The sequence below is a fragment of the Dipodomys spectabilis genome, unplaced genomic scaffold (assembly GCF_019054845.1).
Source record: "Dipodomys spectabilis isolate Male_0828 unplaced genomic scaffold, ASM1905484v1 ptg000836l, whole genome shotgun sequence".
In the NCBI taxonomy this organism is placed as follows: domain Eukaryota; kingdom Metazoa; phylum Chordata; class Mammalia; order Rodentia; family Heteromyidae; genus Dipodomys; species Dipodomys spectabilis.
Window position 1 is genome coordinate 49,285 of NW_024871513.1, and position 14,380 is coordinate 63,664.

The 14,380-nt window shown below is 46.2% G+C and overlaps 1 protein-coding gene across 2 annotated transcripts in view; it reads right to left on the reverse strand.

Annotated features, from left to right (window-relative positions):
• Rassf8 (Ras association domain family member 8) overlaps positions 1 to 13,898 on the reverse strand; it is a 49,278-nt gene extending 35,380 nt beyond the window's left edge. The window contains exon 1 of one of the 2 annotated variants that reach the window (XM_042673440.1): positions 13,805 to 13,898. The gene's annotated coding sequence lies outside the window, so the exon portion shown is untranslated. Of the gene's footprint in view, positions 1 to 8,467; positions 8,486 to 13,804 lie in introns of those variants that run through there. The other variant, XM_042673441.1, reaches the window with a different exon arrangement.
• Positions 13,899 to 14,380: the final 482 nt, after the last annotated feature.

Consider the following 14,380-nt stretch of genomic DNA (forward strand, 5'->3'; position numbering starts at 1 on the left):
ATAAATAACAGGGAAGAAGTTCCCTGGGCGAAACTGACACACTAAGTGTGTAATCTAAACGCACAAAACAAATCTCCTAAACCCTACCACGAAGAAATGGGGAGGGGGTATAGAATTGTTTTTCAAATAAAAGAAATATTCTAATTCAAACAAGGATGTGGCTTTCTGCTCTTTTTAATGTCTGTACTGGGACTTGTACCTTTCACTCAAAGTTAGCATTCTACCACGTAAGCCACATCTCCGCTCCCTGCTGGTTCATGGGAGAGAAGAGTCTCTTAGACTTTTCTGCCGGGGCTGGCTTTGAACCAGGACCCGCAGACCTCAGTCTCGTGAGTAGCTAGGATGGCAGGCGTGAGCACTAGCCCCCAGCTTATGTTGTATTTTTGTATTAACACAAATGAAATCCCAAATACTGACGGTAATAAGTACTTCCCGGTTATCCTGGGTGGTGGGTGGGGTGGGGAAAGAAAAAAAAAAAAAATCTTGTAACCAGCACAGACTGTTCTCATTAACCTCTTCTGAGCTCCTCAAACTCCATTATCCAGCTTCCCTGTGGCAATTAACCATCTGCTCCTTAATACTGCGTCCAGACAAAAAGCAAAACAACAGAGAACTCAAGTGTGTGTGTGTGTGTGTGTGGGGGGGGGGGGGGGGGTGTGTAACAAAGACCTGACAGTTTGTGACTTGAAGTCTCTGCAGAGGCATTTTAAACTTTTGCCATTATTTTATTTTTTCTAATGGTCTCAGAAAACCAGTTTTCAAATAAATCTACAAAGAGTAAGCTACAGTGTGAGCAAGGGATTCTTTTTATGGAAACGTAACATGAACTAATTTCAAATAGCATAATGACTTTTGCACTCCCTGTTTAAAAAAGTAGAGAGGAAAAAAACCTTTTAATACGTTTAAAAGGGCAAAAATAAATGAAAAACAGAAAGTGGAACTGGGTTCAGTATTTACTTGTGTGCATGTGTGTGCGCGCGCATACACACACACCAATGTTTTATTATGTTTACCTCATAGTCATTTACAGGTATTTCCTGTCACTACCACTTGAGCCACAGCTATACTTCCAGCTTGTTGTGGTTCATTGGAGATCAGAGTCTCTCACAGACTTTCCAGGTGAAGCTGATTTTGAACCTCGATCCTCAGATCTCAGTCTCCTGAGTAGCTGGGATTACAGGTGTGACAATTGGTACCTGGCTTCCTGGAGGGTTTTTTCCTTGTTTATCCTTGTACAGGGCTTACTGTGTCTCCCTCACAGGTCTAGATTAAGTCTGGTACAGGCAGACAAACTAACAAGGAAGATGGCTTAGAAAACTCTGACATAGAAACAATCAATTATGCTTTAAATGGTGCAAACAACTTAAAACCCTGAGGGGGCAAAGACTTGCAGGGAAGGCCGAGACTGAATCTGAGGGTTCCCCTTGTTTACACGATTGACAAGAAGCAGCGATGCTAACCAGCCCGTCTGCTGCATCCTACCGCACAAGACAGACAGAGGGGCGAGCATAACATCAGCAGTACACAACGCAGGCACGCACCTTATCACCTTTACCACACATCCCATCGAGGCCAGAAGGACAGAGGCTTACACCGGTAAACCAGGGTGTGCTATATCCTTCCCATGTTTTCTTCTGTGTTGTTACTGAGGCTGGTGGCTCACACTGGTAATACTAGCTACTCAGGAGGCTGAGATCTGAGGGTTGCAGTTCAAAGCCAGCCCAGGCAGATTAAATCCAACTAACCAGCAGGGAAGTAGAGCTGTGGCTCAAGTGGTAGAGCCCCAGCCTTGAGCAGAAAAAGTCTGAGTGTGAGGTCCTGAGTTCAAGTCCAGTACAGACACATAGAAAGGAAAGTGGAAGGCCCCAAAACGCCTTTGCTCATGCTACCTAGGCAACAAGAGCCTAGGGTTTTTATCTTACTCTTTACAAAGGTACAAGGAGTGCTGGCGAAGGTGTGCGGAACCTCTTTGTAAAGTGTGTAAGAGTCACTGCATTTACTTTTTAAATTAAATGTCTTATGCACTGGAAGTAATGACCATTTTGCTGTGCCTATGTGTGTATTTTCGTCTTAAAATAGATTGTGTAAGGGGTCTTTGGTTTCTTTCTCTAAAAAAGAATATATAATTATGAGTATGATAACGTAATGACCCACCTAGCCAAACTACAGAGAGAAAAGTTGTCATCTGCGGATCAAGTACCTTGTTAAGATAAAACCTGCTGCAGAACTTTAAAGTCACATTATATTTGCTTCAATTGTGTGTGTGTGTGTGTGTGTGCGCGCGCGCGTGCGCACACACACAGGTGTCCATGCTTGAACTGATGGCCTGTCTCTTCATTTTTTGCTCAAGGTTAGCACTTGCTACTCGAGCTACAGCTCCACTTCTAGCTTTTCGCTGGTTAACTGGAGACAGACACCAGCCAAGGCTGGCTTTGAACCACAATCCTCAGACCTCAGGCTCCTAGTAGCTAAGATTACAGGCCTGAGCCTCCAGCATGTGTCAAGTTGTTCAAATCTTTATTTCAAAGGGCTTTCTACGTAATCTCCACATGGAACAAAACACAACTTTTTTCTCCTCTCTCAAACTGGCCACATACAATTCAATAGCAAAATCCATTAACCTATGGCAAAAGACCACTAACCTATCACCTTCTGACCTATGACCTCCTGGTCTCCCAGGTTGGAGACAAAGAGGCTGTGGCCTCACAAATATTGCCACCAGTCACCAGCCACGCTGCTATGACCCCTTTCTGACTCTCTCACACATTTTACCTTGTATTGGTCCTGGGGCTTTTACTCAGGGCTTAGCTTTTTAGCCTAAGGCTGGTGCTCTACCACTTGAGCCACAGCACCACTTCTGGTTTTTTGCTGGCTCATTGGAGAGAAATGTCTCATTGATGTCTGACTGGGTTAGCCTCAAATCACAATCCGTAGATCACAGCTTCATGCGTAGGTTGGATTGATTACAGGCATGAGCCACAGTGCTGAGCTGATGTCAATTTTCTAAAAATCTTTTTGGACTTTAGATATTAATTCCTATTATTTAAATTGAAAATCCTACAGTAAACAGTTAGCGTAAGCATAGCACAGATAAGAAGTTAATCATTCAAAGCTGGGTACTGGAGGCTTATGTCTTTAAGCTAGTTTTCTATTCTGTCAGCTACTCAGGAGGCCAAAATCTATCTGAGGACTGTGGTTCAAAGCCAGTCCTGGGCAGGAAAGTTCCTGAGACTCTTATCTCCAATTAACCAGGAAAATGCCAGAAGTGGAGCTGTATGGCTCAAGTGGTAAAGCACCAACCCTGAGTGAAAAAGACAAGCAAGAATGTGAGGCTTTGAGTTCCAACCCCAGTATACACACACACACACACACACACACACACACACACACACACACACACACACACACACACACACATATTAGTGATTCAAGATGAACTACATCTCATGCCGAACAAATAGTAAAGTATTAAATGCCAAATAAACTCAAAGAGATGTGGAAAATCACCAAACACTGCATTTCCCAAAAGACTAAATAATTCATAACAAGTATACTGGATATTTCACATTTTCTTCTGAATAGTCGATCTCTTTTTCTAATAAAACAAAGTCACCCAACAACTTCTTTGATAAATACTATAATTACAATCCAGTCCAGCTTCTTGGAAAACTGGGGCCAGCTGCTGGCTCATGTCAATAATCTACATTCATGATCCAGATCTCAGAAGCTGGGAACTAAAAGATCACAGTTCAAAGCCAGCCTGGGCAAAAAAGTCTGTAAGATTCTTTTCTCCAAGTAACCATGAGAAAAGCCGGCAATAGAGCTGTGTCTCAAGTGGTAAAGCACTAGCCTTGAGCAAAAGGAACTCAGGGACAGAAGCCAGGCCCTGAGTTCAAGCCACAAATGCTAATCCATTGAATTTTTTTCTTTTGGTCGGTCATGGGCTTGAACTCATGGCCTGGGCGCTGTCCCTCAGCTCTTCAGCTCAAGGCGAGTGTTCTACCACTTGAGCCACAGCACCACTTCTGGTTTTCTGATGGTTTATTAGAGATCAGAGTCTCATGGACTTTTCTGCCCAGGGCTGGCTTTGAACCACGATCCTCAGATCTCAGCCTCCTGAGTAGCTAGGATGACAGGCGTGAGGCACTGGCACCTGGCTAATCCATTGAATTTTTAAGTTTAAAATCCCACAAATGCAGCCAGGAAATAGAGAGCAATGGTAAATATTCTCCATTGGGAAAGATAAAAAGAATGCTCAGTCCTCCCAAGAGGAATGGCATCATGTGACTGAGTTTATAAACAGTCTCTCAACTCACAGCAGAAACAAAGTAACCAAGTATCTTGGCTCCCAAAAGTTATTACTTAACTAGAAGCAAATGAGAGAAAGGCATAAAATGTGAAGACAGAATGGAAAAATCCAATGTGTTTCATCTCGGGCAACTCTGAATAACAGCAAGTACAGGTTAACCGTAAATTAAAATTTAGCCATCAGGACAAGTGTGCACATGCTCTGAGGTGGAACTATTCCAGTCTAAGCTGGGCGTCTGGTGGTCACATCTGCAGTCCTAGCTACTCAGGAGGCTGAGATCTGAGGATCATGGTTCCAATCCAGCAGAGTCGGGAACACTCCTGTGACTCTAGCACACGCACGTGCACACGCACACCCATCTATAGTGAACGCTATTTCTATATATATTTGTGTGTATATGCATGTAAATAGTGTTCACTGGGCCATAGTTTATTTAATGTGTTTTGTGGGTGGTGGTAAGTGGAAAGATGGATGGATGGAATGGGTGGATGGATGGGTAGATGGACTGTGGATGAACGGGGGAGATGAGTGGAGGGATGGGTGGCCGGCTGGCTGGCCAGATGAGTGGGTAGATGGATGGATAGATGATGAATGGATGGGTGGATGGATGGATGGACAGATGATAGATGAGTGGCTAAATGGATGGGTAGCTGGATGGATGGATGTTGGGTGCATGGATGGATGATGGATGGTAGATGGGTGGATGGAGATGTGGGTGGATGGACAGACAATGGACAGATAGATGGCTGTGTGAGTGGCTGGCTGAATGGTTAGTGCATGGCTGGAGGATGGATGGATGGGTGGGTGGATGGATGAGTAGATGGATAGATGGGTGGATGGTAGATGGATGGCAGATGATAGACAAGTGGATAGATGGATGGTAGCGGGATGGATGGATGGTTGGGTGCATAGATGAATGATGGGTGGGTAGGTGGGTGGTGGATGACGGGTGGATGGATAGATGGGTGGATGGGATGTGGGTGCATGGATGAATGATGGATGGATGGACAGGCAGGTGGATGGATGGATGTGAGCGATGCAGGGTATCAAACCTCAGTTTTACTTCAGCAATAGAAATCTATAAAATATTAGACCTGAATTCTTTCTACAGTAGGTAAACCACACCTAAATTTCACCTACTTTTGGGCTATAGGAAGGCAAGCTATGTGCAAATGTGCACTAATCAGACACAGCGCCAGCTCATCATGGGCAGGCTGCGTGGACATGATTTCATAGCCTACTACTAGCATCTTATTAAGACCATTTTCTCCACAAGTTAACATGCCTGTCCACAGATGCACATTTTTTTTCCAGAGAAGAGAATGCATAAAGAATAATGTAATCTCCCTAGATAAATACATCAGCAGTGTAAGAGATGTGTCTCAATGCTTTAATTTACTTTTTAACCTATTTCAGTACCAGAGTCTGGGACACTTTGGCTGCTATGTGGGCTGTCCTAAACTCTCATGATACAAGGGGCACCGTGTTCAAGGTGAAGCTGACAATTTCACAAACCAGAACGCTTCCGGTGCTTCTTCAGACACACAGAAGACAACGTTCCCTTAGTCTGCTTGGCAAAGACACGCCATATCTTGCTAACTGTTCTGTGAAAGTTAGAAACAGGCTTACACGGTTTGTGAAAGGTAGGGTTTGTCATGTGGGTCTGGGGAAATGCATTAGACATCACTGTCGCGCTCTTTGAACAGTGTAGGGATCTGGTAGTCTGTGACCCAGATGGCAAAGAGAAGAGTACGGATCTTTCCTGCCCATGTCACGCTTGGCTCTGTTGTGAGTTCATGCTCCCAAGAAATGAGTCAGAACACTAAACACAGAGCCCATCCAGTTCTAGAAACTAGATGCCTTGTGTGGCTTGCTAGTAAATACTACCTAAAAAAATGATCTCTATCCACTGTGAGACTCTTACCTCCAATGAACCAGCCAAAGTCCAGAAATGGAGTGTTAGCCTTGAGCTAAAAAGCTCAGGGACAGCACCCATGCCCCAAGTTCAAGTACCAGAATGGGTATAGGAAAAAGAAAAGAAAAAGAATCAAAGATACGGCCATAAAGTGGCTGGGGGGGGAGAGGGGTGAGGGGAACAACTAGTTTTCTGGGCTGGATGCTGGTGATTCACACCTCTGTCCCAGCTACTTAGGAGGCTAAGATCTGAGGATCACAGAGGCTAGCCTGGGCACAAAGTCCTGAGAGTAAGTCTCTCAGACTTTTTAAATCACCAAAAAGCCAGAAGTGAAGGTGTAACCCAAGTGGTAGAGCACCTGCCTTGGATGGAAAAGCGAGGTGAGAGCGCAAGGTCCTGACTTCATGAACGCAGTCCCTCCCCACCCCCTCCAAGTGGGTCAGGGCCTACTGTTCGCTCTGCCCTGTGCTGCAAAAAGGCAACGGGCCTCAGAGGGCTTCTAGCACTTTCCGGTCCCTCAGCCACAGAAACAAGCCTGCTAAGGACAGGGTACCAAATGGAAATCGCAATTACCTCCTCCACTGGAAAGATCTAGAATAGTTCACACTATTCTGAGAGAAATTTGGGTTTCTTCTCACTCAGGTTTGATAGAAGAAAATGTTAGGGGGGTGGTTTGAGAATTCACCCGAGCTCAGCACCTTATAGTAATGTCAGTGTTTACCAGACAGACAGGAACAGGTTCTAGATTTGTAGGTTTTTGAGAGCTGGACTGAACATCTTATCTCTTTTAGGGTAAGTAAATTGTGAGAAGACTGTGTGTGTGTGTGTGTGTGTGCGCGCGCGCGTGCGCGTGCTGGGCCTGGGGCTTGAACTCGGGGCCTGGGTGCTGTCCTGAGCTGTTTTTTTTCAAAGCTGGCGCTCTATCACTTCAATCGCAGCTCCATTTCCAGCTTTTTGCTTGTTAACAGGAGATAAGCGTCTTAGGGACTCTCCTGCCTGGGCTGGCTTTGAACCAGGATCCTCAGCTCTCAGCCTCCTGAGTAGCTAGGATGACAGCCATGAACTACCAGTGCCAGACCACGAAAAACTTTTAATGGCTATATAAAAGTCCATCTGTTGCCCAAATTACAATTTAATTAACCAGCGCCCCGGTGCCGGCCACTGAATGTTTCCAGTCTCTATGATCATAAATCTCACTGCAATGAGTACCTTCACCTTCAAGATTCTCAGCCACGCTCTCATTGCTCCTGTCCTCACGGTCCAATGAAACCTTTCTACAAATCAGACCTCATCCTGCCTTTCCTGTCTGCTGGGGACTCACATCATTTTCTGGAATATCTTACTATTTGATGAAGTTCTTTAGTTCGCTTGTTCATTTGTTCCTTCCTTCCCCAGGAACTCAGGACCTGATGCTGTCCTTTACTTTTGTCACACAAGGCTGGCTGGTGCTCTACTAAGTGAGCCACAGCTCCTCTTCTGGGTGATTGTTTGAAAATAAGGAATTTCATAGACTTTCCTGCTGGACTGACGTTGAGCTGGGATCCTCAGATCTCAGCCTCCTGTGCATCTGGGATTACCGGCGTGCCCACAGGTGCTGGGCTTGCTCAAGTGCTGATGTGCTCTCTGGGCCTTCAAACCTAGATGTCAGCACCATCCCGCGGATGCCCGGAATGAGAACTTATTAGTGAGCTGTGTTCCTGGCTTCATGGGCATGTGAAAGCGGGCGGACAGTGCGGCGATGGTGGAGACATAAATACCGACAGCACAGTGAACCCGTTCACTGCCTGCCGTTACAGATAACAGCCGTGGAGAGCTAAGTCCCACAGTGCTCTGATGAAGAGCAGGGAAGTAACTGAACAGATCTGGAATCTTCTGTCCTGAGCAGGAACAGACACCAGGCTCAGACCGGGCAATGCCATCATTACACAGCTCTGCTCTACTTACTTCTGCCTGCTGTTGCTGGCGCATGCCTGTAGTCCCAGCTACTCAGGAGGCTGAGATTGGAGGATTCCAGTTTGAAAGGCAGCCTGGGTAGAAAAGTCCATGAGACTCCTATCTCCAAGGACACACAAAAAGGCTGGATGTGGAGCTGTGGCTCAAGTGGTGAACACGAGATGTGAGACAGGTTCGGGCCCAGGACTGGCACAAAACAAAAAAGAAAGAAAAAAAAGGAAAGAAGAAATGGGAAAAGGAAAAAGAATGGAGAAAAGGCAAGAAGAAAAGCAGGTACTGCAGACACAGACCTGAGAGAGACTACCAGAAGTGTCCAGGCCCCCAGCTGCCCCTCGGTGAAGTCCACGCTGAGTGCAGTCGCTGCCTCGGAGTGTGCCAGGACTCCCTGCCAGTGAGGGAGGGCCTTGAGCCTTGGCCTCCATGAAAGGAAAGACCCACAGCTCAACTTTAGATGAGCCAACAGCTAAGGACAGAAAGAGCCCCAAGGGCAAATATGCTACAAATTAACTGTGTTAGGTTAGGGCTACACATCTCCCTGGAGCGCAGGGTTACAATTCTGTATCTGGCTCTCTCAGGTATAAAGATAGGGATAGCTTCTAGAAAGTCCTGATAAGTGAGATGCTGTTAAACACACACACACACACACACACTAAAAATAAAAAACAGAAACCGACGCCCTCTGTATGAAGCTGGCTGAGAAAGAACATGCTAGAAGCGATCTTGGTGAGCCCGGAGCCCCAGCACACTGCTGCCAGGCTGTCAGGATGGAGGATGAGGGATTTGTGCAGACAGAAAGAAGAGTCTGGGGGACAGGAGGGTCTTCCGGGTAAGCGGCAATCAACCCTGAATTGTAACGTAATGGTGAGCGAGACATTAATCGTTGAAGGTAATAGGTCCTCAGGATTGCCCCAGAGCACAGCCAGGCAGGTGAGTTCAGTGTGCATTCACTCCAGTAGCTACCTCAAAAAACAAGCTGAGCGCTGTGGTTATGCCTGCAAGGCCAGCTACTTAGGAGGCCAAGGTCTGGAGGATGGCTGTTCAAAGCCAGCCCAGGAAGGAAATCCATGAGAACCCTGTAACTCGCCACAAAACACCAAAAAGGCCAAAGTGGACTGTAATTCCAGTGGCAGAGCGCCAGCCTTGAGAGAAAAAGCTCAGGGACAGTGCCCGGGCCCTGAGTTCAAGCCTCAGGACCAGCACAAAATAAGTCAGTAAGTCAGTCAGTAAATAAATAACAAAAGAAAGGGACTAAAAGCACCAGAAAAAATAAATCAAAGGGGAAGATCTAGGCTAGAGCATTTCCAAAGAGAGAAATGAAGAAAACCATCTAAAGGCTTTGAAGTTTCTCAAACAGGAAGTTTCGGTTTATTCTTATAACATCGGCATATACAAAGGAAAGTCTTGTTGAAATGAAACCCCTCAGTACAACTACTGAAAATAAATAAAAGACAAAGGAAACGACGATGGAATGTTTAAGTCTGGAAAGTTTCCACACTGCGGAAGGATTTTTTTAGGAAGTTTTAGTAAACGTGGCAAAAACACACTACCAAGAATTGGATTTAAGCTGAGCACTGTGGCTCACGCCTGTCATGCTGGCTACTCAGGAGGCTGAGATCTGAGGATCGTGACTCAAAGCCAGCCTGGGCTGCCGTGGAGACTCTTATCTCCAATTAAAACCACCAGAAACCCCGAAGTGGTACTGTGACTCAAAGCCGCAGAGTGCGAGAGAGCTCAGGGACAGTGCCAGGCCTGAGTTCAAGCTTCCATGACCAACATCAAAGAAAAAAAAAAGAACTGGATTTGGCCTGGCGCCAGTGCTTCAGAGCTGTAATCTGAACTCCTCAGGAGGCAGAGATCCAGAGAATCACAGTTCAAAGCCAGCCCTGGGCAGAAAAGTCTAAAAGCCTCCACCTGTAATATAACCAGCAAAAAGACAAGCTGGAAGTGTGGCTCAAGCGGTAGAACATCTGCCCAGCATGCAGCCAAACAAAGAACTGGACCTAGTTCTTCTTCATTTAGTTTGCAGTAATTAGTTATGAAAGTCAATGGGTACAGTAGAAAGGAACATAAAAACAGATTTTTAGAGACAGGGAAAAAGTAATTCAATAGAGGAAAAATACTCTTTTTAATAAACAATGTTGAAAGAACTGGATTTCTGTATGTAGAAAATAAGCGTTGATGCTCCCTCATATAACAATTTACACAAAACAAGTATAGATCTGAATCGAAAACCTAAAGCTATCAATCTTCTAGAAAAAAAAAAAACAGAAAAACAGATTCCTTAAGTATGCTATCAGAAGTACAATCTAGGGCTGGGAAGGTGGCTCAGTGGTAGAGTGCTTGCCTTGCATGCATGAGGCCCTGGGTTCGATTCCCCAGCACCACATAAGCAGAAAAAAAAAAGCCGGAAGTGACGCTGTGGCTCAAGTGGTAGAGCGCTCTCCTTGAGCTGAAGAGCTGAGGGACAGCGCCCAGGCCCAGAGTTCAGGCCCCACGACTGGACCCTCCCCCCCCCCCCCAAAAAAAAAGAAGTACAATCTATAAAAGAACACAATGCATAGACTGGGCTTCATCCAAAGTAACAACTCCTACTTTTCAAAAGTCACTAGAAAGGAGCCAGAAAGTCAGGTACCAGCTGCTCATACCTGTAACCCCAGCTACTCACAAAACAGATCTGAGTATCCAGGTTTAAGACTAGCCCGGGCAACAAAGTCTCAAGACTCCTTGTCTAATTATTCTGAAAAGCGCTGGACTGGAGGTGTGGCTCAACCGGTAGAGCACCACTCAAAAGCCCAGGCCTTGATGAGTTCAAATCCCCCCCCCCAATAAAAGAATTTTAAAAAGAGGAAGCTGGAGGAACAGCTCCAAGGACCGTTTAAGGCCTTGAGTTCAGATTCTAGTGCTAGGAAAGAAGAGGAAGACAGGAAGGGAAGAAGGAGGAAGGGAGGGATGAAGAAAGGAAGGAAGGAAAGATGGAAAGAGGGAGGGAGGGAGAAATGGGGCGGAACAGTATAATGCTAGCCTGGCAAAGTGCTGAGTTCAAATCCCATTACTGGCAAAAATATAAATAAGTCAGTGAGACTATCTTTTGGAAACTGTTGGCCTCTTTTTGAAAAAGCGAAGATACATCAGCCCCAGAGTCAAACCCAAATGTCCATTAACAGATAAGCACACAAACAAATCCCTGTTTATTTCTACAATGGACCATTTAACAACAGCAAGAAATAAGTCACTGGGGCATGAATCAGCCTAAATGAAATCGCCACATATTATTGAGCGTGCAAGGAGTCAGATCAAATCTGAAACGTCTATTACATGAAGGCATTAATCTCAAATTTCAGGAAGCACAAATTCCTTCACACTGGCAGAACGCAGAGACACGGTGTAGAAGAAAGCCAGGCACCAGTAACTCACACCTGTACAATCTCAGGTGCTCAGGAAGCTGAGATCGAAGGATTCCGGTTCAAAGCCAGCCCCAGCAGGAAAGTCCATGACACATTTATCTCTAATGAACCAGCAAAATGCCACAAGTAGAGGCTCGGCTCACGTGGTAGAGTACCTGCCATGAGCGAGAAATGCTCATAAGCCAGCAAGCAAGGCCCTAAGTTCAAACCCCAGTACTGGCACACACAGAGAGAAAAGAAAAACACACGCACAACTGAGTAATCAAAAGCCAAGGACAAAATACACAGAGCATGGATAAAACCTGGCAGAAAATGATCACAACTCTCCTCTTAATCACAACCAACAGTTACATCAAGATTTATTTTCAAAATGGAGGTAAAACATATGCTGAATAAGGTTTTTTAATGTTTACTTTTTACTTTTTTGATGCTGGCCCTCATGGCCTGGATGCTCTTCCTGAGTTTTCTGGTCAAGGCTAGCTTGCATTCTACCACATGAACCACACATAGCTCCACTCCGTTTTCTAGTATTTACTTCAAGATAAAGGCCTCACAGACTTTCCTGCCTGGGCTGGTTTTGAACTATGATCTTCAGATCTCAGCCTCGTGTAGTTGGGATTGCAGACACAAGCCACCAGTGCCACAAGAAAATATTTTCAAGGCACAAAGTCTGCACAGATCTGGAGTTAACTGTAATATACTTTGTGATCTATTTGAATGTGTCTTCTGAATCTTGTAGCAAGGGTGAGAAATAAGTAGGTAATAAGTATTACTGGTGTTAACACCAGGTAATTTGTTCAAGGTCACCGAGGTCGCCAGTAGGTATGTGCAAGTGAGGGGGGAAAAACCTGTGAAAGTTTCTCAGCTAGAACTTTCTCCACGGTGGCTGGTTGTGAAGCAAATGTCCTGAGGCCACAGAGCAGGCCAGTAACAAACAAATCCTGAGGTGCATTCCTACCCAGCCACTGTGGATTTGCATACAGGTAAAATTAGGTCTAAATAAGCATCCGGGTAAAGTAAAAAGTCTAACAAAACGAAGTAGAGCACCGTGGTCCTGACTAGAAAATGAGAGGCTAGGAAGGCAGGGAACATGTGTGTTTTTGTTTTCAAAAAAAATTTAAGCTTTTAAGATTGTGGCCAGAGATTAACAACTATGTCCTTTTCAATGAGCCAAAAATGCCTCCCAGGCTTTCCCACCCAAGATCACTCAGCCTGTTAAACACTAGGATCCAGACTGCTCAGCAAAAAGAAGATGCAGAATCAACTTCAAAATCTCCGCACGCACACTGACGATGGCTGGAAGGCCGGATGTCCGAGACCGGATGGAATGGCCAAGCCCTCGGGAGAAGGTGCGGTGAGGAAGGAAACAGTACCAGCGATCGCGAACAAGCAGAGGTGAAAGCACCACTAATAAACACGCCAGTGACAGAGCTACCGCTTCATCCCAGCCTACATGCAAAGCCCGGTGCTGGCGGCTCAGGCGGGTCATCCCAGAGACCCAGAGGATCACAATTCAAAGCCACGCAGGAAAAGCCCGTGAGACTGCTGCGGCTCAGGGGGTAGAGTGCTCGCCTTGAGCAAAAAAGCTCAGGGACAGCGCCCACGCCCTGAGTTCAAGCCCCACGACGGACCAACAGAAAATAAGCAAATTAGTGTATGTAAATAGCAATACCTAGAAAGGTTTCCCAGCAAGCTGGGCAGCTGTGGGCCCTAACCCTACCCAGTGAGGAGGGTGGACGGGCGCGCTCAGAGAGGAGGCTGAAATGCTGGTTCAAAGCTACCTCAGACAGGGAAGCTCTTGAGACTCCTATCTCCAGTTAACTAGCCAAAAGCAGGGAACTAACTAGAGGTGTGGCGCAAGTGGTAGAGCTTCAGCTTTGAGCAAAAAAAGGCTAAGAGATGGAAGCCAGGCCCTCACAAAAAAGAGAACAAAATAAAAACAAACAAAACTCCTCTGTGGGCTTTGGGAGGTGCTAGCTTTACCTCAAACTTTTTCCTTGCCAGTGCTGCAGCTCAAACTCTGGCCTGTCCCTGGGCTTCGGTGTTCAAGGCGAGGGAGCTCTACCACTTGGGCCAGAGCACCACTTCCAGTTTTCTGGCGATTCATTGGAGATAAGAGTCTCATGGACTCTCCCTCCCAGTGCTGGCTTTGAACTGGGATCTTCAGGTATCAGCCTCCTGAGTGGCTGGATGACAGGCGTGAGCCACTGGTGCCAGGCTTACCTAAAACTTCTTGAGAGAGAGAGAGGTCTCCTCCTGGGCAAAGCGCCTACTTTTAGTCACGCCCCTCTTTTTCTCTTCTCTCTGGTCAAACGGTCATTAGTGGCATCGCCCCAGGTCTGGACAGTGCTGCGTCCCACAGAAATCTCACTCGAGTTTCTCTGGCTTCTCTTGGAAGCCAAGCACTGCGAAGCTGCTAGCTGCTGCAGGACACTGGTACACAGGAAAGCACAAGTACTTTCCCCTCCTAGTGAATCCTGTGCTGATGGAAACAAGTGTGGTTATTTTAGCCATGTACTTGGGGGGAAGGAGGCCTACCAGAGAGAAACACTTGCTTAGATGGTGAGCCAATGGACAGCAGAGAGGAACACTCAACAAGGCACAAATGCAGGGCTGCTCTTCCTGTCAGCCACAGAGCCAGAGAGAAAGGCTGGAAAAACAGCCTCCCGCTTTTAAAAGTGTCACAGAAAGCAAGCGTTCTTTACTTATTTTTTGGTGCCAGTCCTGGGCCTGAACCCTAGGCCTGGGCTTGAACCCGGGGCCTGGGCCTGGACCCTGGGCCTGGGCTTGAACCCTGGG